Genomic DNA, 24,773 nt, shown 5'->3' with positions numbered 1-24,773 from the left:
ATAACACTTTGATTGGTCTTCGCAATTGACGTCTTCGGAGGTGGCACATCCGGAATTTACTTCATCTTTTGGCATGTCTTCTCGGGTCATGAGTTTCCTTTGTCCATGGTTAAACGTCCTTGTACATTACATTAATCTATATTTGTTTCAACTTCTTATATAAAACTTATACCAAAGCAGCAAGCATGCGGATGGGAACAGAATCACAAAAGATACATGAATCTACCAAGTTGGAAGAAAAGAACATTTGCAGGGTCATGGCCTTTTGCGAGTCAGCACACTGGAAAACAGAGAAAATGCTTTAACATGAGAACTAGACAGCTAAATCTATAACTCACACTAACTTAAGACCTATGAGATTTTTAATACGAACGCAATATCGTAAATGTTAATACAAATCATAGCATTAACAGTTTTACTCATCATTGTTAGTTCACGTATATATATATTCGTGACCACACACATTATGTAGTATTTTAGATGCGTGTTTAAGCAGAACACTAATTATTGTTGTTTTCTATGCAGCATCATTAAGCATCGATATAAAATTTTTACTTTTAGTGTATGTAATATTTAAACTACGCTCTCTCAGAGACAGCGATCCTCGGCCTCCAGGGGCCCCGACCCCCCAGGGGACATGTCCGGTGGAATAAAAGGACAGCCCGGCCCTGCTTGCTACACTCCCTGCAAGGGTTCACAGGCAGAAGCAGCACCAGGGAAGGATTTTATTTGGTTTTATTTTAGGGCGTTTGTACTAAAGGCGAGGCCTGGGGGAGTCAGGGCGCCTCATTTTAAACATTTATAATCACCAATTATGTAGGAGAGATAAAACATACAGTATAATAAACGTAGAGGTACATATATTAGTAATAATAATGAGGTACAGTGGGGTACAGCTGCATAAAGCACAATCGTCACCAGATGTCAGAAATACGGGGGTGCGGGGGTCTCTTCCAAGTGAAGACACTTCCTAGGTTAATGGTCACATTTTTGGAGACGGTAAATGAGGGGGCAGCAGTATAAAGGGGACCAGGTACTCGGACTGAAAGATGCACAACAGACGAGCTCATCTCTGACCTCTTCCTTATTCTGTGTGATTAATTAGTGCCTCGTGTGTAATGCTTAATCTAGTGTAAACTGCATCTGTCGCCTCCGGGCAGGTCCAGGGGAGCAGTGTCTCTCTTCGGAGATTGTGCATAGCGCACCGAGGCTCAGCGCGAGTCAGAGGCGCTGTATGCAATGTAATGAACTCTCAGCTCCTTTGTTCTCGATGAGGATCCTTCACCGAGAGCTCCTGTGAGAAGTGGCCGCAGCACCGGGAGAGGCCTGTCCAGGGCGCCGCCGAGGAGGTGAGGCCTGTCCAGGGGGCGGGGCACACGATCCACTTCTCCAAGAAATGGGGTTCCACAGAAATAAGCTACTTGTCGTCCCGGTGTAATTTTCAGACACCGGGACACATCCAGCAGCGCCTGCGCGTTGTCTGCTTTCTTCTGAGCAGCAAAGTGTAGGCGGGGAGGGGACTTATCACATTCCAGCAGGACCCATAACAAAGGGCGAGGTTAAGGCCATCATCAGGCCTCCTTTTGTTGGAGTATCCGGCTGAGAGCTACCGAAGCCTCTCACCCAGCTGCATTAAAAAGGCTCACGAGTTATCACTGCACAGCTACTTAAAAGGCATGCTTTGGGCTCTGTTCAGTCCCTGCGTACAAAAGATATGCATGCACTGAAAGATTTGTTGGTCTGTCCCAGTATTTACTCAAATAATTTAAATGCCACTATTTTGTTTTATTTCTTTGATAGCGCGATAGCGGTACTCATCCCAATGCAGGGTGTCGGAGCGCTTTACATCACACGTACACCTTTTATATTGACAGTAAATCATATGTGTGTAGATCAATGTGTATGTAGGATGTCTTGCATAAGACAGTAAGGGTTACAGGGTGTGGGAGCCACATGTCCTTCACAGCTCACTTTACTATATTAGAAGGGTTACAGTATATGAACTGCAGGAGCAAGGCTTTGTGTTAAAAAGCAGTATGCCAGTCTCCCATTTGCCTGAAAATCTGTCATTTACTACCACTTTTCTCTTTGTTACTAATTTCTTTGTGACAGGGATTGACAAAAAAATATATGTTTAAGTTGAGGCCCAGCTCTTCTGAAAGGGTTGCCACTTTTTTGGCACAGCCCAACACATAATCTAATTTGTTAAATAATGTAATGCACTCAAATGTACCCATCGTAGACCTAATAAACATATGTGTGAGGTCTTAAGATCTGATGTCACTTCTTGTGATGCCACTTCCTGTGAGGTCATGGTTTATAATGCCACTTCCTTTGATGCCACGTGCAGTGTCACGCATTATGATGTCATGCGTCCTTATGTCACTTGCATACTGCCTAACTTGGTTAGTTCCCCCTTAGTTAGAGGGTGTGTGTGGGGGGGGTGCTTTCCATAGGGTTCCAGAGGAGATGAGGCCTGTCCTTTCCGGAGTGCAGAGGGGGCAAGGCATGTCCAGGGGGTGCAGATGAGCTAAGCACTGTCCATGAAATACAGAGGCGCTGAGGCCTGTCCAGGGGTGTGGTGTGCGAATGAGATGAGTACAGTCCCGTGCTAGGTGTGCAGAGGAGGTGAGGCCTGTTCAAGGGGTACATACGAGATGAGGCCATTCAAGGGGGTGCAGAGGAGGTGATGCCTGTCTACGGGTGTGCAGAGGAGGTGAGGCCTGTCCATGAGGTGCAGAAGAGGTGAGGCATGTCCAGGGTGTGCAGAGGAAGATAGTACTGTCCAGGGGGCAGAGGGGGTGCAGAGGAGGTGAGTCCTCTCTGGGCCTGTGCAGGGGAGTAAATAAGGGCTAAGGCCTGTCCAGGGGTGTGGAGGGTAACCTCCTGAAAAAACTAGAATTCAGGTTTGTTATGTTTATAGTTGTTATTTTTTTGGCAAGAATACACGTATTGATCTGCTATTTTCTCTTGGTATCCTCGGTATATAGTCTTTAACTGAGTTTTCTTCTCAAGGCCTCTAATGTTCTTCCCTGTTCGCTTTCTTCTAGGTGTGAAGACACCTCCGGTCTCTCGCTCCACCCATCCCGTCAACCTTAAAGAAATATCGTGAGGATCCAAGGTCAGGTAAGTGCATGGGTTATGGTATTGGGGGAGGATTGAAGAAAGTGCTTGTGCGGGTAGGTGAAGGGGAGGTTGCCAATAAGTGCTTATACAGTGTGTAGAAGTGAATCCCCGTGCCTGTTTAACCCTTGTGCTGGTCAGTCCTACCCAAAACTTCCTCCCCCCCTCTCCCCCCCTTTTGTGGCCCTGGTCATAAAGAAATACCGTACCTTGTGACGCCACGACCTTCCTGGGACATGGATGGCCCTTGGGTAAACTCCGTCGCCTCCTGCGATCCGTTGCTCCTCCTGTGTCCGTCGCTCAGGTCCAGCACCTTCCTTGTCCCTGCTCCCAGTGTCCTCGGGTCCCGTGTATTCTTGATGACGGCTCCTGACCTCAACGGGTCTTGCGTCTTCTCTCCGCTGGCTTCCGACTTCCCCGGATCCCACATCTCTCCGCCGACTCCCACGGATCACGCGTCTTCTCTTGTGCCTTCCATTCTGCTCCCACGTTGCCCAGCATACCCCTCCTGTTAGGCTTGCTCCACCTTTAGGCTGGGAGTTACCTGGAATTATTCATTGCTTCCGGTACACCAACAGGTGTTTCTTGTTCGTCCTGGGGCCTGGTCCAGTATCTGGATCATCACAGCAACTCTGTGACAGAACTCCCCCTCCCAGCATGGTCATTCTGGCCATGAGGATTGGGGCGAACGAGATAGGTAGTCTGCCGTTACTTGGTCCTTGCCTGGAATATGAAGTGTCTGGAAGGAAAAGGGTTGTAGAGCTATAAACCAACAGAGAATTCTGTGATTTGTGTCTTTATAACATGGAAACCTTCAGATGTGCATGAGCAGTGAGTAAAGTGAAGGTTCATTCCGGCAATTAGTATTGGAGGGCTTCAACCGACCACTTTATACACAAGCATTCCTTCTCTATGATTGGATAATGTAGCTCTCTTGGTAACAGCTTATGACTTATGTATAATACTGGGTGAAGATGCTTCTGACTATCAGGTTGTGATAGGACTGCACCCAATCCTTGATTGGAAGTATCGGTTTGTAAGACAAACGGTTTAGAAAAGTCAGGATATCTCAGGATAGGGTTGTCCCAGAGGATGTTTTTAAGATTGTTGAAGCTTTCTTGTTGTTGAGGTGATAGTTCTGTTACCTTGTTGGATTTTTGTTTCTGTAGCAGGTCGGTTAGAGGTGCTGCTTTATCAGCAAAGTTTGGGATGACCCTCCGGTAATACCCAATTAGGCCTAAAAAAGATTGAATCTGATGTTTTGTGGATGAGGAGTGGAGTTCCTGAATGGCTGTTACTTTGTCCACTTGTGGTCTTAAAGTGCCTTGGGTTATATTATATCCCAGATATTGTATCTCCTCCCGAGCTATTTGACATTTACTGGGGTTTGCAGTTAGGCCCGTTCCTTGAGTGTGCCAAGAACTAAGTCCAAGTGTCCTAGGTGTGAGTCCCATGAATTAATTTTCCTGGTTCAGTCTGGATTTGGTGTTGAGTGAGTAACTTACAACCTGGGTTTGGTGAAGAGACATCACAATTGTGATATATCAACTCTAAGATTTGTTTTCTTTGTTTTTCAGTGAGGTTATTATTTATATTAGGCAGAACATCTTTCCCTTCCGGTGTTAGTGGAGGAAAATGTATGTCCAGGCATTGGCTGGTGGTGATAAATGACACAAGGGGGCTGGCCTTGGTCTCTTTCCATTTCTTTAGTAAATTAATTTGGTATATTTGCCCCTTTTTTCTGGCATGAGGTACCGAACCTTTGAAAGTCACAGGGGACACTTTTCCTATTACCGAATAGGGTCCCTGCCATTTAGCAAGTAGTTTATTTTTTTAAGAGGGGAGGAGTATGTGCAATTTGCTACAGAGTGGGAATTCCCGTAGTTTACTGGCCCAGTCATAATATTGTTCTTGTTTCTCTTCTCCATCTGATTCCTTACCTCTGCCCATAAGAAATGTAGGTTTTCTTAAAGGGTCTGTGTATATTCAAGGAGATCCGTACCCTCATCCTCCTCTTCTTCCCACCATTACGCTGCCATTTCTAATAGAGTTCTAGGCTGTCACCCAAAGACTAGTTCGAAGGGACTATGACCGGTAGAGGACTGTATATGCATACGGATTGCATATAGGACCAGGGGAAGTTTTTTTATCCCGGGCCCGGCCTGTGCCAGAGATAGTTTCTTCAAGAGGAACTTAATCGTTCGGTTATATCTCTCTACGAGGCCGTCTGTCTGGGGATGGTGTAGTCGAGTTTCATCATAAATAAAGAAGTGACCCAATTCTGGTAATAATTGAGTATATTTATAAGTAAGGAAAATACAGCCGGGAGTACAGCACAGTTCTGTAACTGAAACCATGCTCAACTCAGTTCTTACAAACAGTGGCTTTTATAGTTTTAGTTGATGACGAGGTTCCACCTCATCCGTAGTACTTACAATTAACAAAGTCAATAATTCTTCAGTAACCATCTGACTACTTGTTCCAAAAATACAGCTTTAAAGTTGTAATACACATCTATCTCCTAACATACACAATGCCATTTGATCCTACCCTTTGAACTCCATCAATATGTCCTCCCTACTCGTCTAACAGACTTTAAAGTTTTACAATCTGTCTCCCTTTTCATGCCAGCCTTGAAGCACGCAGATGCCCTGTATTTCACTTGTAGGAATGCCATGATGTACGCTTCCCCATTAGCACATTTTGTCAGGAAGTAACTCAAACTCTCATGTATAAGTGACCTTCTAGATTATCTGAGGTATGCGAGGTCGGGCTGCGACTGCTTTTACCCTGCACCTGGCCTCTCTCTTCATTCTCTTTTCTGTCCCTGCATCCCCACTTGACCATCACGTCCAAATCGAGGGCTGTACATCTCTCTTATAATATACACTTCTGCACGTTTGTCTTCTAAGTCGTGTGTTGACCAGAGTAGGCCTTCTGTTGTTTTCTTGAGGCCTATTAGAATGGTAAACAGATGCTTTTAATTGTTTGATGCCTAACTCGTCACATATTTTGGTCATGAGTTTTGACATGAACGGGGTGCCTTGATCTGTCTAAAGTTCTTTAGGGAACCCGACTCTGGAGAAAAAGTCTGTCATCGCCGGAGCCACTATTCAGGTAGTCATACTTTTTAGGGGGATAGCTTCAGGGTATCTTGTCAAATAGTCGATGAGTACCAAAATATATTGGTAACTGCAGGAGGAAGTTAGTAATGGACCTACCATGTCCATAACCACCCAGGAAAAGGGTATGTCAATGATAGGTAAAGGTTATAATGGGCCTTTGGGTAATTGGTGAGAGATAGTAACCTGACACCGACAGCAAGAAGCACAAACTTTTCATATATCAGAATAGACACCCGGCTAATAGAAACGGCCGAGGAGATAACTTTCCGTCTTTTCTCGGCCATAATGTCCCCCTCCTGGTTAGCTGTGAGCTAATTGTAGAACTTGTAATCGATAAGGACCTGGTACTAACAACTGGATAGTTGTCTTCGCATGGCTCTTTACATTTCTATAAAGCAACCCTCGCTTGACCGTAAAGTATATTCCTACCTTCTCTGGGACCTTGGGGACGACCTGAACCCATGTGTTTTGAAGCAATGGATCTTCTCTCTGAAATCCTCGAAAACTTCCCAGGTAGTTCTCTCTAGTATCTACGGTGGGAGAGAAGGAAAGTACATGGGGTGAATTGGCAAGGCATTATTTCTTCTTATTTTACCTTCTGTGCTTACGGCTCATTTTCTTCTCCTCCTTACCGCCCTCTATACACTTCCTATAAAATGCGGCCTCCAATAGACACCTCCGAGTATCCTCTGTTTTGACTGCCTTTTCCAACAGAAGGAAGAAGCCAGTGTAATCTGTTTCAAGAATTAGATCTTCTATCTAATGGGGAATACCTCCTACAGTGAGTGGTTCTTTATATCCCCTCCATTCAATCTCAACCTAAGCTATTGGGTATATTCTAGTTTCTCCGTGCACACAAGTGATAGCTGGGTGGCTTTTCTCCTTCCACTGATGAGGGGATCCCATCTCAACCTTAATCACCGAGTGTCAAACACCCTGAGTCGATCAGGACCCTTAGCCGGTCGATTCTTTACTTTCATTTCAAGACTATACTGGGAGTTTTTCCCAGCCATACAGCATACTCTCCCTCTCGCTAGTCTTACTTCCATGGGTTCGGGACTTTGGGCTCTATGAGGACAGCACTGGGCTATGTGGCCCCAATTCTGCGCAGTTGTAACACTGGGGTTGTTGTGCTATGTCTCTTCCCATGGGTCAAGGAACTCTGGGGACCCCTAGGAGACGGTTTTTGGATTGAGGAACTCTGGGGACCCCTAGGAGACGGTTTTGATGGTAGGATAGCACTGGAATAAAGCCAAAACAAATGTCAGGGACATGGGAGGAGGTGGGAGGAACGGAATGCTGCAATAAAACGCAGGCAGCTACCAACCTAAAATGCCCACAGTGAAAGGGGAGCACCGAAGAAATGTCAAAAATAGTCTGTCACAGCACCACATAAAGAAACCAAAGTGGAACAATACAGTAGTAGGTCACTGCTCTGAAACATAAAAAGCAGGGAGAAAAAGACAGAACTGACCACTAGCGAGCAAGAATTTTTAAAGGACACAGCAACCGAAAAATAAAATTACTTTAATCCACAGTATAAGTATACTTAAGTATACACCAGGTTGAATGCTAACACTCAACCTAAAAATGAAGCAGAATAAAATGTAACTAGGCTAAAGGGCACCGAAAGCAGGCCTAGTTGCTAAAATAACAGGATCAGAGAGATTAATAAAATGGCTATACACCAGCTTCCCCTTGTCAGTTCAGAAGCGGTAAAGCAGCCTAGAATCTAAAATACAGCAACTAAGATGCAAGCCTTTAAAACATATATACATAAATTGTAAATAATGACAAATTAAAACATACGAAAGCACATCAAAGATATCAGAAAGGGAGAATTTAGAGGCTGAGAAGTGGCGCAGAAAAAAAACAATTTAAAAACTACTGTCTCTTTGAAAATCTCCTATTACAGCCGGGACAATTGAAGCAAGGAAATGTTCCACTTTGGCAGGTGGGAATGTGACCAAAATGGTCATAAGGACAACCAAAGAGCTCTCATGTTTCATAGCCTGAGCTCCAGCTGAGGCACAGCATTCCCTATTGTGCCTGATGTGAAGATAAGAGCTGCATGATCCACGAAGGGCAGCTCATAAATGGCTTCCCGTAGCAAATGCACCCTCAACGCACATGTCTGGTAATGAGCCCTCAGCAAGAACATCAATAGATCAGCATCCAATGAAAGTAAGCGCCGCGTAGAAAGGCAAACTGTCAGTGCTCATTCAAAAAGGCACCAGAGGCACCGAAAAATGGGCTGCACACAATCCAAAACTGGTCTGAATGACAGAAACCAGTTACACTCCATTTTTCCAGGAGTGGTGCTCATGCGTTCACAACACAGTTGCTCCGGTGGAAGCACCATCTGCCCTCCTGAATGAAAAACCGTAACAGCAAGATGCCACCTATTAAGGCCAAAGTAATTGGAAATCCCCCGAAAATACTTGAAAATATTAAATGTATGGCTGAGTTATTAAGCCAAATATAGAGGAGAAGGTGGTAAGGAAACCAGAACCAGCAGCCTTCGATATTCCAATTAGATAGAGATTCTGTGAGCTCATCCCACTGTGCCTCCTCCCAACGACATTTACACTTAATCATAGCCTGATAGCCTCTTCTAGCCTCAAGAATTTCACATTGTTCCCCATTATTCACTGCTCCGAGAAGAGCTGTTTAGGGTGATCTACATTCGCCTGTGTTCCATTTAGGGTTACTCCGCTGTGCGTGACCTGTTCAAACCTCCCTAGTAAAATAGTGTTTCAATTGGTTCATCAATTCGCAATGGGTGCCTACAAAATCAGTCAGCTTCTTATCTTTCAGCTCATATGGGCTCAATATTTCCACAAATAGATGATACAATTTAGACAATATCAGTGTTCTCTGCAGTTGTGGGACATTTGACGTTTCTTCTGTTGTTAGTTGTTTTACCAATATGTAGATTAGCATTGCACGGCTGGCATGAGTTTATAAAAAGCCTGGCTTGCAGTTGGGCACTAAGCACATCGTGGTCAGTGTCCATCCTAGGGACCATCTCCATATCATCCAAAAAAATATAAATCAATGTTACTTTTGTACAGGCCTAATTTGAAAGTTGTTCGGGGGATAGTCAGGAGGAGTGCAGCCATTCGTTGGTCTAAGCCCATATGATGTCAGCAGATCAGCAATTTGTTTATCAACCTTACACTATTTATGGGGGGCATCCACATCAGCAGAATTTGCCAACTGAAACACCTTTGCCTCGTCCAACATAGTTGACAGAGGGACCCCTGCTTTTACGTGTGTGTTGAAGTCACCTGCAATTATTTTAGGCATTTATACAACTGGTTGATCTAAGCAGAAAGATGGTCAACTGATGCTGAATAGTGGTGTGTGGGAAGACACAATATGTAATTTTTAAAATTGCCCAGTTTTTACAATACTGTCCACAATAACCAATAAAAAGTTGTTATACACCATGAACCAAGCAGAATAAATTGGGTTGTGCTTAACCAATACAAGTATTTACCATCCAAAAACCCTCGGGTTGGGGGACTGCTCCACAATGGAGATATAGTACCTATTCATCTAGAGCCTTATACCGATGAAGAAAAAAGAATTAATGCATAAGACACGCCTAAAGCATTAGCTTAAGTGTTTACCAGCTCAATGGTATTTATGATCCCCACCCCCACAGCACTAATCCTTATGTGAGTTTAACAAGGCAGTGTAGCCCAGATTGTAATCAGTCAAATAACCGCTAAAGGTCTGTCTCTGCAACTTGGTTGTGAGTCTTTGTCTGTGTGTGTTCTGCGCAATGGGTTAAGTTCATGCGCTACATAACAACACTGGCAAGAACACAGGTGTGCTGGTGATGGGAGGGTCCGTCTTCTTGCCCCAGTGCTACCTGCAGAGGTAGTCCCAGAAACTGCTCCCAAATAGTGCGTCCTGAGCAATGGGGTAAGTTCTCGCCCTATAGAACACCACTGGCAAGAACACAGGTGTTCTGGTGATAGGAGGTCCTCCTCCTCGCCCCAGTTCTACCTGGACAGGTAGTCCCATAAACTGCTCCCAAATAGTGGGTCCCGCGCATCAGGGTAAGTTCAAGCACTATACAGCACCGCCAGCAAGAACACAGATGTGCTGGTGATGGGAGCGCCTCCTCTTTGCCCCAGTGTCACCTGGGACAGGTAGCACACACAGGCTACAATGGCAGGCCTGAGGCATGTTTTAAAGGGCTACTTACTATGGTGTAACAAAAGCCCTGTGGTGCGGGCGCCCCCGAGCTCCATAGGGCCCCCTCAGAACACTACACTGTGCACAAACTGACTGGGTCCAGGGTGAGGAGGGCCCCTCCAGGTACTTTGCAGGGCGCCGCTCTCAAATTTTGTTACACCACTGGCAACTTAAGTGAGTGGCACAATCAGTACTGCAGGCCCACAAGAAGCATTTAATTTACACGCCCTGGACACATGTAGTGCCACTTTACTAGTGATTACAAGAATTTTAAATATGGCAATTGTGGAGAAGCCAAAGTTACCATGTTTTACGGTCTGAGCACACACACTTTAGCACTGGTTAGCAGTGGCAAAATGCACAGAGTCTTAACGCCGCCAAAAATTAGATCAGCAAAAACATGGAACAGGAAGGCAAAAAAGTTGAGGGGAAGACCACCCTATGGCTGACAGGTGCAACAGTCTCCCTAAACCAAAATGTATCTCCAGGAGTTCCCGTGCTGGAAACTGGAAAGCACACACTTGTAGACAATGGCCCTTATCAAAAGTGGTAAATAGTTTAACCTGAGGGGTATTCCACAGGGCAAAGATATTCTTCACAGCTCTGGGTGGAAATGCCACTCGTGGTCGGCCAGATAATGACAACACAGGCTGTGGGCTCTGGGGTTCTGGGAATGGGTCAGATGGTTGATAGATAGCTAGATCCCATTGCTGAGGCACCTAAACCCACAGTCTCTGAGTGTCCTGACAGAAAAGGTGAGCCCTGGAGCATGAAGACGTTGGATTGACTCTGAATCGAGACATGCGCGAACAAGAAAAAGAAGAGCTCAAGTCCTTTGGACACATCTTCTCCCACAAATAAGGCAGCCAAGCTCAGGAAATGTCACTGCACTCAACTGGTGTTTGGAAGAAAGAGCCAGACCAAATTGCCACAGGGTCAATATAAACCCCTTTGGCCTTCCTGTAGGGACATGATATCCCCCTAGCATCTTAGCAAGAAGCAAAAACTAATACGAGGGCAAGAAATGTCAGACGACCATTCATTTATGATTTCTAGAGACTAGAGATAGCAACAAAACAACAGAACTTAAAAGCACCGGTTGTATCATAAGATTAGAAGCCTGTAGTGACGGATAGAAGAGATGTTGTCATGGAGTGTCTCGCATGCATTATCTTTCTCTAGAATTTTCTTTTTTTGTGTTTTCTTTTTCCTTACTCTTCTCCTTCATGAGTGTTTTAGGTGGGTTGGTGTGGGGAAGGATGGAGGGGGTTTATAAGCACAAGACATAGAACTGAGTGGAGCAGAGTGAATCGGCCCAGCCCCAGTAATATAGGCCTCTGTGGTACCAACTCTCTGGTGCCTCTACGTGGCCCTTACTACCAAGGTGGATTGAGAAACCAAAGCAGACCAGGCAAAAATGTTTGAACCAACCCGCTGGCTTCACCTCCTCGTGCAGTCTCTGTCCATCCACCTCTCACTGCCCTTGCCTCCTCCCTCCTTCATTGCTTTCTCTCTACATTCCCCTCTCTCTTTCTGTATTTTCACCCACCCATCACTCTCCCCTTTTCTCCTCCCTCCCTCATCACTTTCTCTTCACCTTCCTCCCCATCCCTCTCTCTCAACGCTCCCGCCCTCTCTTTCCATCTCTCTCTCCCTTCTCTCTTTCCTCTCTACCTCTTCCCCTCTCCTCCTTCTCTTTCTGTCCATCCATCTCCCTTCTCTTCTCTCCTCTCTCCGCCTTCTCTGTCTATCCATCCATCCTGTCTCCCTCCCCATCTCCCCTCCCTGCCTATCTCCCCTTCTCCCTCTTTGTCTCTCTCTCTCTCTCTCTCTCTCTCTCCCTCCACCCTCCCTCTCTTGACCCCCCCCCTCCCCAACCTGCTGCAGTTACCCTCCAGGGGCTGGGGAAGGAGACAGAAACCAGAGACAGCCTAGACCTCCATGGGCTACGACCCACCTAAGGAAATGTCTGGTGGAATTAAAGGCCAGACCTGCCCTGTTTGCCCTTACACTGGCCCCCTCCCTCTCCCTCAAGAAGAAGAAAATGAGGGGCCCCTCCTATCGTGCTTCAAGGATTCACAGGGAGGGCCAGCAGTAGTCTCCCCAGTGAAGAATTGTATTTGTTTCTATTTTAGGGCGTTTATAAAGAGTGAACGAGGCCTAACAGAGACAAGGGGCCTCGTATTAAACATTTATTATCACAAATTATGTAGACGAGATAAAATATACAGTATAATAACCCTAGAGGTACAGACATTAGTAATGGGTTACAGTGGGGTGCAATCGTCATCACCGAAGTCAGAAATACGGGGGGGGGCGCTGCTCTTCCAAGTGAAGACACTTAATGGTCACTTTTTTGACAGACGGATAGATGAGGGGGCACCAGGTACTCCGGCTGTACTATGCAAAATGGATGAGGACATTTCTGGCCTTTTTCTTATTCTGTGTGATTAATTAGTGTCTCGTGTGTAATTCTTAATATCCGGTGTGTGCTGCATCCAGCGCCTCTGGGCAGGTCCAGGGGAGCAGTGTCTCTCTTCGGAGCCTGTGCATAGCGCACCGAGGCTCAGCGCGAGACTCAATGAGAATCCTTCACCGAGAGCTCCTGTGAGAAGTGGCCGCAGCACCGGGAGAGGCCTGTCCAGGGCGCCGCCGAGGAGGTGAGGCCTGTCCAGGGGGCGGGGCACACGGCGTCTACCCGCCAAGAGGTTGGGTCCCACAGAAAGATGCTACTAGTCCCGGTGTAGTGTTCAGACACCGGGACACATCCAACAGCGCCTGCACGTGTTCTGCCATCTACCGAGCAGCAACATGCGGCGGAGAGGGGGTTTATCAGATTCAAGGTGGGTCCATAACAAAGGCTGAAATTAAGGGGTCCGTCAGGCTTTCTTTTGTTGGAATCTCCGGCTGGGAGCTACCTGAGGATCTCACCCAGCTGCATTAAAAAAAGCACACTGGTTATCACTTCACAGCTACTTAAGAGGCATGCATGCTTTTGGCTTTGTTCAGTCCCTGCATACAAGAGATATACATGCACTGAAAGATGTCAGATTTGTTGGTCTCTCCCAGTGTTTACCCAAATAACAATTAAAATACCACCATTTTGTTGTATTTGTTTGATAGGGCTATAGCGGTACTCATCCCAATGCATGGTGTCGGAGCGCTTTGCATCACACGTACACATTATATATTGACAATAAATCGTATGTGTGTAAATCAATGTGTATGTAGGATGTCTTGCATAAGACAGTAAGGGTTACAAGGTGTGGGAGCCACATGTCCTTCATAGCTCACGTTGCTCTATTAGAACGGTTACAGTACATGAACTGCAAGTAGCAATAGGCATTCTTTGTTCTAAGCAGTAAGCTACTCATCCATTTACATTAAAATCTGTAATTTGTGTGATACAGTACTGCATTGCAGGAGACATATTCACCCTCTGTGGTACTTAGATTCAAAATACAGTAGACAAAAAACGGATATCTCCAGCGAATACATTAACCTCCAGAGTTATTTTACCATTATTATCATTTATTTATTATTATAATCTGAGATTTAGCTGGCACACAAAAATTTCGGCAGCAGGTGCCTTAACCCATAAGATATTTAAAATGCACACTGTGCAACCAATTAAGCAGAACAGATTTACTACCACGTATCTCCTCGTTGCCAATTTCTTTGTGGCAGGGTTTGAAAAAATATATATGTATAAGTTGAGGCCTAGCTCTTGTGAAAGAAAGGGTTGCCACTTTTTTGGCACTACCCAGACGCAAAATCTCATTTGTTAAATAATGTAATGCACTCAGTTGTACTCATGATAGAGCTACTAAACATAACTGTGTGGTCTTAAGATCTGATGTCACTTCTTGTGATGCCACGTCCTGTGAGGTCATGGTTTGTTATGCCATTTCACGCACCCTGATTTCACGCAATGTGATGTCATGATGTCACTTGCATACTGCCTAACTTGGTTAGTTCCCCCTACTTCTTTTATTTTTCGAGTTTTGCCCTGTTCGGGTGGGCTTTCTATGGGGTTGCAGAGGAGATGAGGTCTGTCGTTTTTGGGGGTGCAGAGGAGGCGAGTGGTGTCCAGGGATGCAGATGAGCTGAGAACTGTGCAGGAAGTGCAGAGGAGGTGAGGCCTGCCCAGGGGTGTGGAGTGCAGAGGAGATGAGTACTATCCTGTGCTAGGGGTGCAGAGGGGGTGAGACCTGTTCAGGGGGTACATAGGAGATGTGGCCACCCAAGGGGGTGCAGAGGAGGTGATGCCTGTCCAGTGGGGGTGCAGAGGATGTGAGGCCTCACCAGGGGGTGCAGAGGTGAGGCCAGATGAAAGGGGTGTTGAAGATGTGAGGTCAGTGCAGGGGGTGCAATGGGGGGTGTAGATGAGGTGAGGCCTGTCTACGGGTGTGCAGAGGAGGTGAGGCCTGTCCATTAGGTGAAGAAGAGTTGAGGTCTGTCTATGGTGTGCAGAGGAAGGAAGTACAGTTTGGGGGGCGGAAGGAGTGCAGAGGAGGTGAATCCTGTTGGGGGGCAAGGAGGTGAGTCCTGTCAGAGGGGGGTGGATGGGGGGAGACAAGGAGGTGAGGTCTTTCCAGCGGGTGCAGAGGTGAGGCCAGTCCAGGGGGCTGCAGGAAAGACGAGACCAGTCCAGGGGGGTGAAGGGAAGGTGAGGCCAATTTAGGGGAGTGTAAAGCGGTTGAGGTCTGTCCAGGGAAGTGCAGAGGAGATGAGACCTGCACAGGGGAAAGGGTTGTAGGGGGTGAGGGGGGTGATGCAGATATGGTGAGGGCTGTCCTGGGGTGGGGGTGCAGAGGAGGTGAGGCCTGTCCACGGGTGTGCAGAGGAGATGAGGCCTGTCTATGAGGTGAAGAAGAGGTGAGGCCTGGCCTGTCCAGAGCGCTCAGAGGAAGGGAGTACTGTCCGGGGGCGGAAGGAGTGCAGAGGAGGTGAGTCCTGTCCAGGGAGGTAAGGGATGCAGAGGTGAGGACAGTCCAGGGGGATGCAGAGGAGGTGAGCCCGTCAAAGGGGTGCAGAGGAGGTGATGTCTGCCCATGGGCGTGCAGAGGAGTTACAGGTGAGGCCTCTCCAGGGGGTGGAGAGGTGGTGGGGCTTGTCCTGTGCTGGTGTGTACTGAGGAGATGAAGACTTTCCTGTGCTGAGTGTAGCCAGGGTGATGTCTGTCCAGGGGAGCACAGAGGGGCAAGACCTGTCCAAGGAGTGCAGACAAGGCGAGGACTGTCCTAGGGGTGTACTAGTGAGGCCTGTCAGAGGGGTTGGAGAGGAGGTGAGTCTTGTCCAGGGGATTCAGAGGAAATTAAGCTTGTCCAGAGGGTTGCAGAGGAGGTACAGTGTACGTAGAGCATGCAAAGGAGATGTGGCCTGCCCACGGGAGTTGAAGAGGTTGCAGCTGAGGTGAGGCCTGCCCAAGGGGATGCAAAGGAGGTGAGGTCTTTCCTGTGCTGGGGGGTGTGGAGGAGATGAGGCCTGTCCTGTATTGAGGCGTGGAGGGGAGGTGAGGCCAGTCCAAGAGGTGCAGAGGAGGTGAGGCATGTCCATGGGTGCACAGGTGAGGCTTGTCTAGGGGGGTGGAGAAGAGGCCATTCCAGGGAAGTACAGAGCAGATGAGGCCTGTCTGGGGTTGGGGAGGGGTTGAGGAGGTAAGTCCTGCCCTGTCCAGGGGAGGTGCAGAGGAGGTGAGGTATGTCCAGAGGGTGCACAGGGGGTTAGGGCTCTCCCAGAGGTGCAGAGGCTGAGGGATGTGTAGAGGGGGTGAGGATAGTTGAGTGGGGTGCAGAGGAGATGAGTTCTATCGGTGAGGGGTTGCAGTAAAGGTGAGGCCCGTTCCAGGGGTGTAGATACAATGAGGCCTTTCCAGTGGGTGAGTCCAATCTAGGTGGGTGAACAGATTAGGCCTGTCTAATGGGGTGGAGAGCAGAAGAGGCCACTCCAGGGGAAATGCAGAGCAGGTGAGGCCCTGTCCATGGGGGTGCAGAGGAGGTGAGGCCTCTCCAGGGGGTGCAGAGGAGATAAGACCTGCCCTGTCCATGGAGGGATGCAGAGGAGGTGAGGCCTCTCCAGGTGGTACAGAGGAGGTGAGGCCTCTCCAGGCAATGCAGCGGAGGTGAGGCTTGTGAAGGGGGGTGAGGAATAGGTGTGGCATGTGCTGTGCTGAGGGTGCCAAGGAGGTGAGGTCTGTCTAGAGGGGTGCAGAGGAGGTGAGGCCTGTACAGTTGGGTGCAGAGGAGGTGAGGCCTGTCCAGGGGGCGCACAGGTGAGAAATTTCTGCAGGTTGGAGAGGAGGTGATGCCTAGCCAGTGGGTGCAAAGGAGGTGCAGCCTTTCCAGCGAGGGGCAGAGGAGGTGATTGCTGTCCAGGGGGGTGCAGGGGAGATGTGGCCTGGCTGGGGGTGATGCAGGTGAGCTGAGGACTGTCCAGCGGGCGCAGAGGAGACCTGTCCTGTGCTGGGGTATGCTTAGGATATAAGGCCTGTTCTGTGGAGGAGGGTTGCAGAGGAGGTGAGTTCTGTCCAGTCGGGTGCAGAGGCGCAGAGGGGGCAAGGTGAGTCTTGTACAGGGCGATGCAGAGGGAGTGAGACATGTACTTGGGGTGGGGGTGCTGAGGAGATGAGGCCTGTTCAGGGGGGGTGCATAGGCCTCATCTCCTTTTGGCCTGTGCAGGGTGGTAAATGGGGGGTGAGGCCTGTCCAGGGGATTGAGAGGAGGTGAGGCCAGTTGAGGGTGGTGCAGAAGAGGTGAGGCCAGTCCAGTCCAGGGTAGAACAAAGGAGGTGTTGTGTGGGCTCCCATTATCCTAATGAGGCTGCTGGATTTGAGCAGCAGTATCACCTGAATTGTGGGGAAACGGAGTCTAATACCACACAATGGGACAACTGTCCAGCCAACTAGCAGCGCCTCATCTCTGCCCAAGAGATTTCAACCTTTATTCTTAGTTACATAAGTCTCATACATGCAAAGACAAGCAGAGGTAGAAAATGATTCAACAAGACTCATTGAATCAGGTGGGTCTTAGATAAAATGGCATGAAATTCAATAATGAGAATGATGAAACACGCTAGAAGCAAAATGGTGACAAGGAAAGTGAAACACAGCAAAAGTCCCAAGATACTGTCACTATGCACAATATATGTGATTCCTACCTAAGCTATGTTAGAGCACTGCATAATACGCCCCTTAGGATTCCCCCCCCCGGAAGACATCATCCCCCATACCCGAGTATGCCTGTTGTCTATTGAGACACCACTCCCAAGTAGGCCAGGATACCCGTGGTCTCGGCAAGAAGTTGTAATGAAGTCAGTCAGCATGCGGTTGTGGTTATCTGGCTGGAACCTCTCTCTAACGTATGTGGAACAGGGAAATGTTTTTACAATAAAACAGCTGGGTTTCTGAGAAAATGTCCCTACGTAAAACTGCATGTGTTTCTGTGAATGTTAGAGACGCCGTGTATCATTTGTGCTGACAATCCTATCTCGCTGCAGCCTTGAGGAAAGCACAAAGTAAGCTAAAACCATAATGCTTTCCTAGGCAAAAGGACAACTAGATAAAGAAAATAAAACCTCACCATGAATGTGGCTGATTCTAATATAATAAAAATGCAGCAGAATAAAATATTGCTAGGCTAAATGGCACAGGCATCAACATCAAAAGAGGGACAGGGAGGTTGATGGTCCAGTGTACAGTCTCCCAAGATACTAATCACACAGCAGAGAGTACACTGTACCAATGGGAAAATAAGGGAACCTACAAGTTTAGGAGCAAGAGCCCTCACACATCCTTTCGGATGTCATGCTTCAGCATCGTGGTGCTCCTCGTCAGACCGGCAGTGTAATGTCTGACGGGCTCCCCGTGAGGGGGCTCTTTGCCGGAGATCTTTTGTGGTGACTGCCGTGGTAGAATGTACTAGGGTGATACCTACGGACAGGCACTGTTCAAAACAGGAGAGGGAACTAAAATTGGTTCTAAACCTCAGCAAACATCACCGTTTAACTTATCAAAAGCAAAGAGGGTTAGACCAAGATTAAAAGCAACATGAAAGTGATAAGATGAGAGGTAATGCTCAACCACTTTCTTTGGTGAATGAGGTCAGGGAAAATATTGCGTCGCCTCTAGACACAGGTCAACATGTTTCGCGTCCAGCCCTCTGTGTTTTGTAATAAATCCAACACTGGCATCAGTGTGGGTTTATTATTCTGAGCAGTTTAATACCAAACTTCCCAGTATTCAGTGTAGCCATTATGGAGCTGTGGAGTTTGACAAACTCCCTAACCATATACTTTATATGGCCACACTGTACTTACAATGTCTAAGAATAGACTTAGCCACTGTAGGGGCATATTGCTCATGTAGCTATGCCCTCACCTGTGGTATAGTGTACCCTGCCTTAGGGCAGTAAGGCCTGTTATAGGTTTGACTTACCTATGCCACAGGCAGTATTTTGTGTGCATGGCATCCTGAGGGAGATGCCATGTCGACTGCCTTTTTCTCCCCACCAACACACACAATCTGCAATGGCAGTGTGCATGTGTTAGGTGAGTGGTCCCTTAGGGTGGCACAACACATGCTGCAGCCCTTAGGGACCTTCCCTGGTCAGAGGGCCCTTGGTACCACTGGTACCACTGGGACCTTTTATAAGGGACTTATCTGTGTGCCAGGGATGTGCCAATTGTGGAACAATGGTACATTTTTAAGTGAAAGAACACTGGCGTTGGGGCCTGGTTAGCAGGGTCCCAGCACACTTCTCAGTCAAGTCAGCATCAATATCAGGCAAAAGGTGGTGGGTAACTGCAACAGGGAGCCATTTTCCTAAACATGAGCATTGTGCACAAAGCAGCCTCAGGTCGTTCCCCCAGCCCCTGCCCATCCCCTAAAAGAACATAGATTAAAACTGGTTTGTGACCAGGCAGCAAATGCAATTTTTTTCCAGCTGCTTGTTCTTATTTTTCATCCTTTTCTTTCTCCCTCAAGGGGTGGTAGGGCAATGCACCTTTCACCATTTAACCCCAGCCACCCCTGGTGTCTGCCTTGCATCTGTGTAGCCCCTAAACATGTGTGGTGTTGCATGACGTTTGGGATACTTGAGCATTCCTGCCGCGGTCATTATGAAATCCCCGCTGGGCCGACAGGGATCTCGGGCGCAACACAGGAGGCGGCTCCAAATGGAGCCGGCGGTGTTGCGGCCGTGCGACGGGTGCAGTTGCGGCCGTGCGACGGGTGCAGTTGCACCCGTCGCGCTTTTCGCTGTCTGCATAGCAGACAGTAAAAAGCTGCATGGGGCCCTGTCAGGGGGCCTCTGCACTGCCCATGCCAGTGGCATGGGCAGTGCAGTGGCCCCCAGGGGCCCCGTGACTCCCCGTACCGCCAGCCTTTTCCTGGCGGTTCACACCACCAGGAAAAGGCTGGCAGTTGGGGACTCGTAATCCCCTGGGCAACGCTGCAAGCAGCGCTGCCCAGGCGGATTATCACCGCTGGGGCAAATGTGGCTGGAAACGGCCGGCCCCGGAGGTGCGGCCGCGGCGCTTCCGCCGCAGTCAAAATACCCAGGATTGCACTGCCAGCCTGTTGGCGGTGCAATCGCCAAAATAGCCCTGGCGGTCTTTGACCGCCAGGGTTGTAATGACCCCCTTGGTGTTTCTGCATACCCCACCCACACTGCCTTTTAGAGTCACTCTTTACATTGAAATTCTTTGTAGAGCAGATAACCCTCTTAGGGAAGATTGTAATCTTTTTGACACCAGTTGATACATAATACCCCATACCTTTCCCCCCCCAAAAAAAACTCTGCATAATTTACTGCATTGTAATACTTCTTTGAAATGTTGCTCATTTTGCCCATCCTTCTGTCCAAATGAAACTAGTGTCCCCCTCGTCTTGATCACACAGTTCCCCGGATAAAGCCAGGTATTACTTGCTCACGGGTCAAGTGAACCTACAGACATAATAGTACCTTTCCTGCTGGTGGACCACTGAACATTTTCTCTTAGTCACTCCATTGGCTGCAGTCCCATCAGTGCTCGAGCTGCACAGATGTAATGCACCCTGGTACATTCCCTGACCTTATCTGTCAGAATGCCAGTACCCCCTGATTTCCGATCCCACATTTCTACCCTAGAGTCCTCTAATCCACCCCATCACCCTTCTAATCCATTGCCCCTTTTCTGAGGGTTACCAAAACACACAGCTCCCACATTATTGAGATAGCCCTACAAACAAACTTCTCTCCATCCAAAAATTGTTTTATTTCCATTTCTGTTGGTTTCAACAGGTTCATCTATACATCTATATCCCCTCATCAGAGGCTCAAAAGGATTAGAGGTGAGCAAACCACATTTGAACAACATCCCCTTATCCATCAGGATGCCCCCAAAAGCTGTTCTAATTTATGAAAGAGTTGAAGACAGACCTCTTTAAAGAACCCTACATCACAAGTGCACTGTGTGCAGTGCTCTATTGCCTTTTGGCTAGGTTTATGCTTTAGGAATACAATATGCATAGATAAATACATTGATTTTTGGCATGATTGTTGTGCTCTGGCACAGCTTCTCTGTCCACTTATGTACCTGCCCAACCCTGTGCTGGAAAGCGGTGCTGGTCTCCATTCGCTGTTGCCAGCCATAGAATGGGTGTCTATCCATCGTACAATGCATTGCTTCACTCTTTGCCCTTCAAGGCCAGTGGTCACTAACTGCACACCGTTCTCCAATCTGCTTCATTGTAACTTTCTCACAGCTAATTCCCATCACAATAGAGTTTTCTGTGGGTCCTACCATCCTGAGTGTCCTTTATCTGACTTGCTGACTTCGAACATCGCCCACCAGCCATTTGACTTACATGTTATAGGTGACGTGACCACTGCTGCCTCCATCCGTCTTTAGTGCCTCTTCGGATAGGTTTCCTCCCTTCCACTCCTGGTTCACCTTAAGAACAGAGATTGTATTTGCATTGTTGCCTTGTTGCTGCCATTTATCAACATTCATTTGCATGTTGAATGAGCCTAACCTTGAATTGCTGTTGCTCAGAGAGCATGGTTTCTGTAAATCTAAGAGTAGTTAACTGATTTATTGAGGATGGGCTTAATTATGTAGGAGGACTTGAACATGCTGTATGTCAACACAATTGTTTTAATTGCATTGTTTCATGGGCTGCAAATGGAAAGAGAGAGTTTATAAAGAAGTAGCAGGGCTGTTAGGGTCTGCTCTCTGCGCCTTTGGGTGCGCTGTATGTTGACTTAGACCTTGCAATAGCCTGTGGATGCGCTGTCTGTTCACTCAGACTTTTTTCAGCCTGTGTGTGTGCTATATGTTCACTTAGACCTTGTTCAGCTTGTGGGTGTGTTGTATGTTCATTGAGACCTTTTTCAGGAAGGGATCATGTTTCTTTTTGTGTTCTTGCAGCACCAGATTTGGATTTTGGGAAGAGGTGTATTGTGGGCTCGGTTGTAGATACTAGGGGCCAGATGTAGCAAAGACATTGCGACTCGCAAACGGCGAAAATCGCCGTTTGCGAGTCGCAAATGCGTCTTTGCTATGTTGAAATGCATTTTGCGAGTCGGAACCGACTTGCAAAATGCATTTCCGAGTCGCAAATAGGAAGGGTGTTCCCTTCCTATTTGCGAGTCGCAATGGTATGCGTTTTCATTTGAAAGCGCAGTTACCATCCACTTGAAGTGGATGGTAACCCAGGTGCAAACGGGAAGGGGTCCCCATGGGACCCCTTCCCCTTTGTGTCTGGCACAAAAAATAATTTTTCAGAGCAGGCAGTGGTCCAATGGACCACTACCTGCCCTGAAAAATACAGAAACAAAAGGTTTCGTTTTTTTTTTCAAAGTGCAGCTCATTTTCCTTTAAGAAAAACGGGTTGCACTTTGAAAAAAAAAAAACTGCTTTATTTAAAAGCAGTCACGGACATGGTGGTCTGCTGTTCCCAGCAGGCCACCATCCCCGTGAGTGCCCTGAATCGCTATGGGGTCGCAAATTGCGACCCACTTCATTAATATTAATGAGGTGGTCTTTGCGACCCCATAGCGACTCGCAGAAGGTGTCTGAGACACCTTTCTGCATTCCAAATTGCGAGTTGCAATTTGCGAGTCGCAATTTGGAAGTTTGCTACATCTGGCCCCATGAGAACAAAAAGGTTTTACTGTGGTTTTGGAGAGAACAGGAATTTAGGACTGTTGTTTGGAAGATGCGATGTAGAAGGATTCATATTTGATGAAAATAAGCTCTTGGTTGAAGAATCTCCTTACTTCCTTTCAAGCTATTCAGGGACGAACAGGCGGTGTGGTGCGACTGCCACCTTTGGAGGAACAAAAATAAGCAAAAAACATCACGGTTTTCTACAACCCTCAGTTTCATTTTCCCCTTTTTCTTCTCTAGTCTCTCTCTCTCTCTTTTTTATATCTCTTTAATTCCGGAAAGTGACTCCCTCTCCAGACTATTCTCTAGCTAAATAGCTTAAGAAAAACAAGACAAATACATGACTTTTGCTGCTTTGAGCATGCTTCCTTAAAAAACTTAATATACTCCAGAGTCAGGCTAATTATCTTCAGTTTCATAAACTGCACTGCTTTCTACTTTCTGTCTCCAACTCTATGGTTCTTAGGAATAGTAAGGGTTCTCTGACAAAGCGCGTTGCCACACAGGGTGTTGTAGCAGTGTCCAGTCTCCCCATATTCCTGCAAACCTCCTGGTGCAATTTTTGTGTTCCTACTAATGTGGCTAACCACCCATGTACCCTGACACCCACTAGACAGTCACATTCTTCAGCAGTGTGAATTTTGCGTGGTCCCAGTGCAGGTTCAGACCCTTCCTGGGTTGGTAGGGACTGGGCCTTGAACTCTTGCCTCCCGTGTTGCCCAGTAATTCATTGACTATTGGCATTTGTCTCTTCCTCTACACCACATGATACTCTCCTCCCTTGGACTGGTCTTCTGTATCCTTGCTCTCTGGATCTGACTTTCGCTTGGTCACAACCTCCCTTCCTGCCCTTTTCTGTCTTGTATTCACCTTCAGGGGTCGTGCTGGATTCCTGTGGTAAAAGTAGAAGATGGTCTTCTTTTTCTCTTTCCTCTGTTTGTTTAGTGTTTGTCTTTTCTTCTGTGAGAAAGCCCCCTAACCTTTTCCCCTCATTTTTCACATTTTGCTGATGTTTTCCTGACTCTGATGGTGCCCTGGGCACTGCTAAACAGTTCCAGGGCCTGTGCTCTGATGAAAATGAGTATGCAAATTAGGCTAATTGTAATTGGCAGTATCAACCTACCTATAAGTCCCTAGTATATGGTAGGGCATGTAGGTTGAGGAACCCCAGCATAGGTAGTGCACCCATAGGTACACTGCTGAGGTGCCCAGTGCCATTCGAAAGGCAGGCCTACCTTGCTGGCTGCTTTTAAATAAAAGTTACCTTCAAATTCAACTTTGGAATTACTGCAGCAGTTATTCTGCCACCAATAGGGAGCCCATGCACAGGGTACTGCAGGTCTGCCATTGCAGTCTGCATGAACCGGGTGCACGCACACGGTTTCACTACAGGTCACTGCACCACGTCACTGTAAGTCACCCTTATGATAGGCCTTCTCAGCTCATTGGGCAGGTGCATGTACCTGTGTGTGAGGGCGCCCCTGCACTAGCAGAGGTGTCCCCACGAACTCCAGCCCCATTTTGCTGGACTTTGTGAGCGCAGGGACGCCATTTTATACATCTACTGGACATAGGATCACTACTTATGTCTAGCTACATAATGGTAACTCCGAACCTGGGTATGTTTGGTATCAAACATTTCGTACTCCTACCCCAATACTGTTACAAGTATTGGAAGTATGATTCCATGCTCTCTGGGGGCTCCTTAGAGGACCCCCAACATTGCTACCACCAGTCTTACAGGGTTTTCCCAAGCAGCCCAGCTGCTGCCACCCCACAGACAGATTTCTGCCCTGCTGCTGCTTGAGAAGCTCAAGCCTAGGAAGGCAGAACAAAGGATTTCCTTTGGGAGATGGGTGTTACACCCTCTCCCTTTGGAAATAGGTGTTACTGGCTTGTGAGGGGTAGCCTCCCAAAGCCACTGGCAATGCTTTGAAGGGCACATTTGGTGCCCCCCTTGCATAAACCAGTCTACACTGGTTCAGGGACCACCAGTCCCTGCTCTGGCACGAAACGGTGTCAGCACTACGTCCTGTGATTCTGGGCAAATCACTTAGGACCAGATGTAGGAAAGGTTTTGCACATCGCAAACAGCGAATTTCGCTGTTTGCGATATGCAAAACCCACATCGCGATGCCCAATTCCCGTTTTGCGAGTCAGTAACCT

At 47.6% G+C, this 24,773-nt stretch overlaps 1 protein-coding gene across 2 annotated transcripts in view; it reads left to right on the top strand.

The window, feature by feature from the left end:
• The first annotated feature begins 1,175 nt into the window (after positions 1-1,175).
• Positions 1,176-24,773, top strand: part of LOC138299234 (zinc finger protein 850-like) — a 37,762-nt gene continuing 14,164 nt past the window's right edge. The window contains exons 1-2 of one of the 2 annotated variants that reach the window (XM_069237360.1): positions 1,176-1,349; positions 3,051-3,126. The gene's annotated coding sequence lies outside the window, so the exon portion shown is untranslated. Of the gene's footprint in view, positions 1,350-3,050; positions 3,127-13,031; positions 13,301-24,773 lie in introns of those variants that run through there. The other variant, XM_069237361.1, reaches the window with a different exon arrangement.

Source organism: Pleurodeles waltl, chromosome 6, assembly GCF_031143425.1.
Source record: "Pleurodeles waltl isolate 20211129_DDA chromosome 6, aPleWal1.hap1.20221129, whole genome shotgun sequence".
NCBI classification, from domain to species: Eukaryota; Metazoa; Chordata; class Amphibia; order Caudata; family Salamandridae; genus Pleurodeles; species Pleurodeles waltl.
The sequence above is the reverse complement of the archived record's forward strand: the minus strand, read 5'-3'. Positions and strand labels throughout refer to the sequence as shown.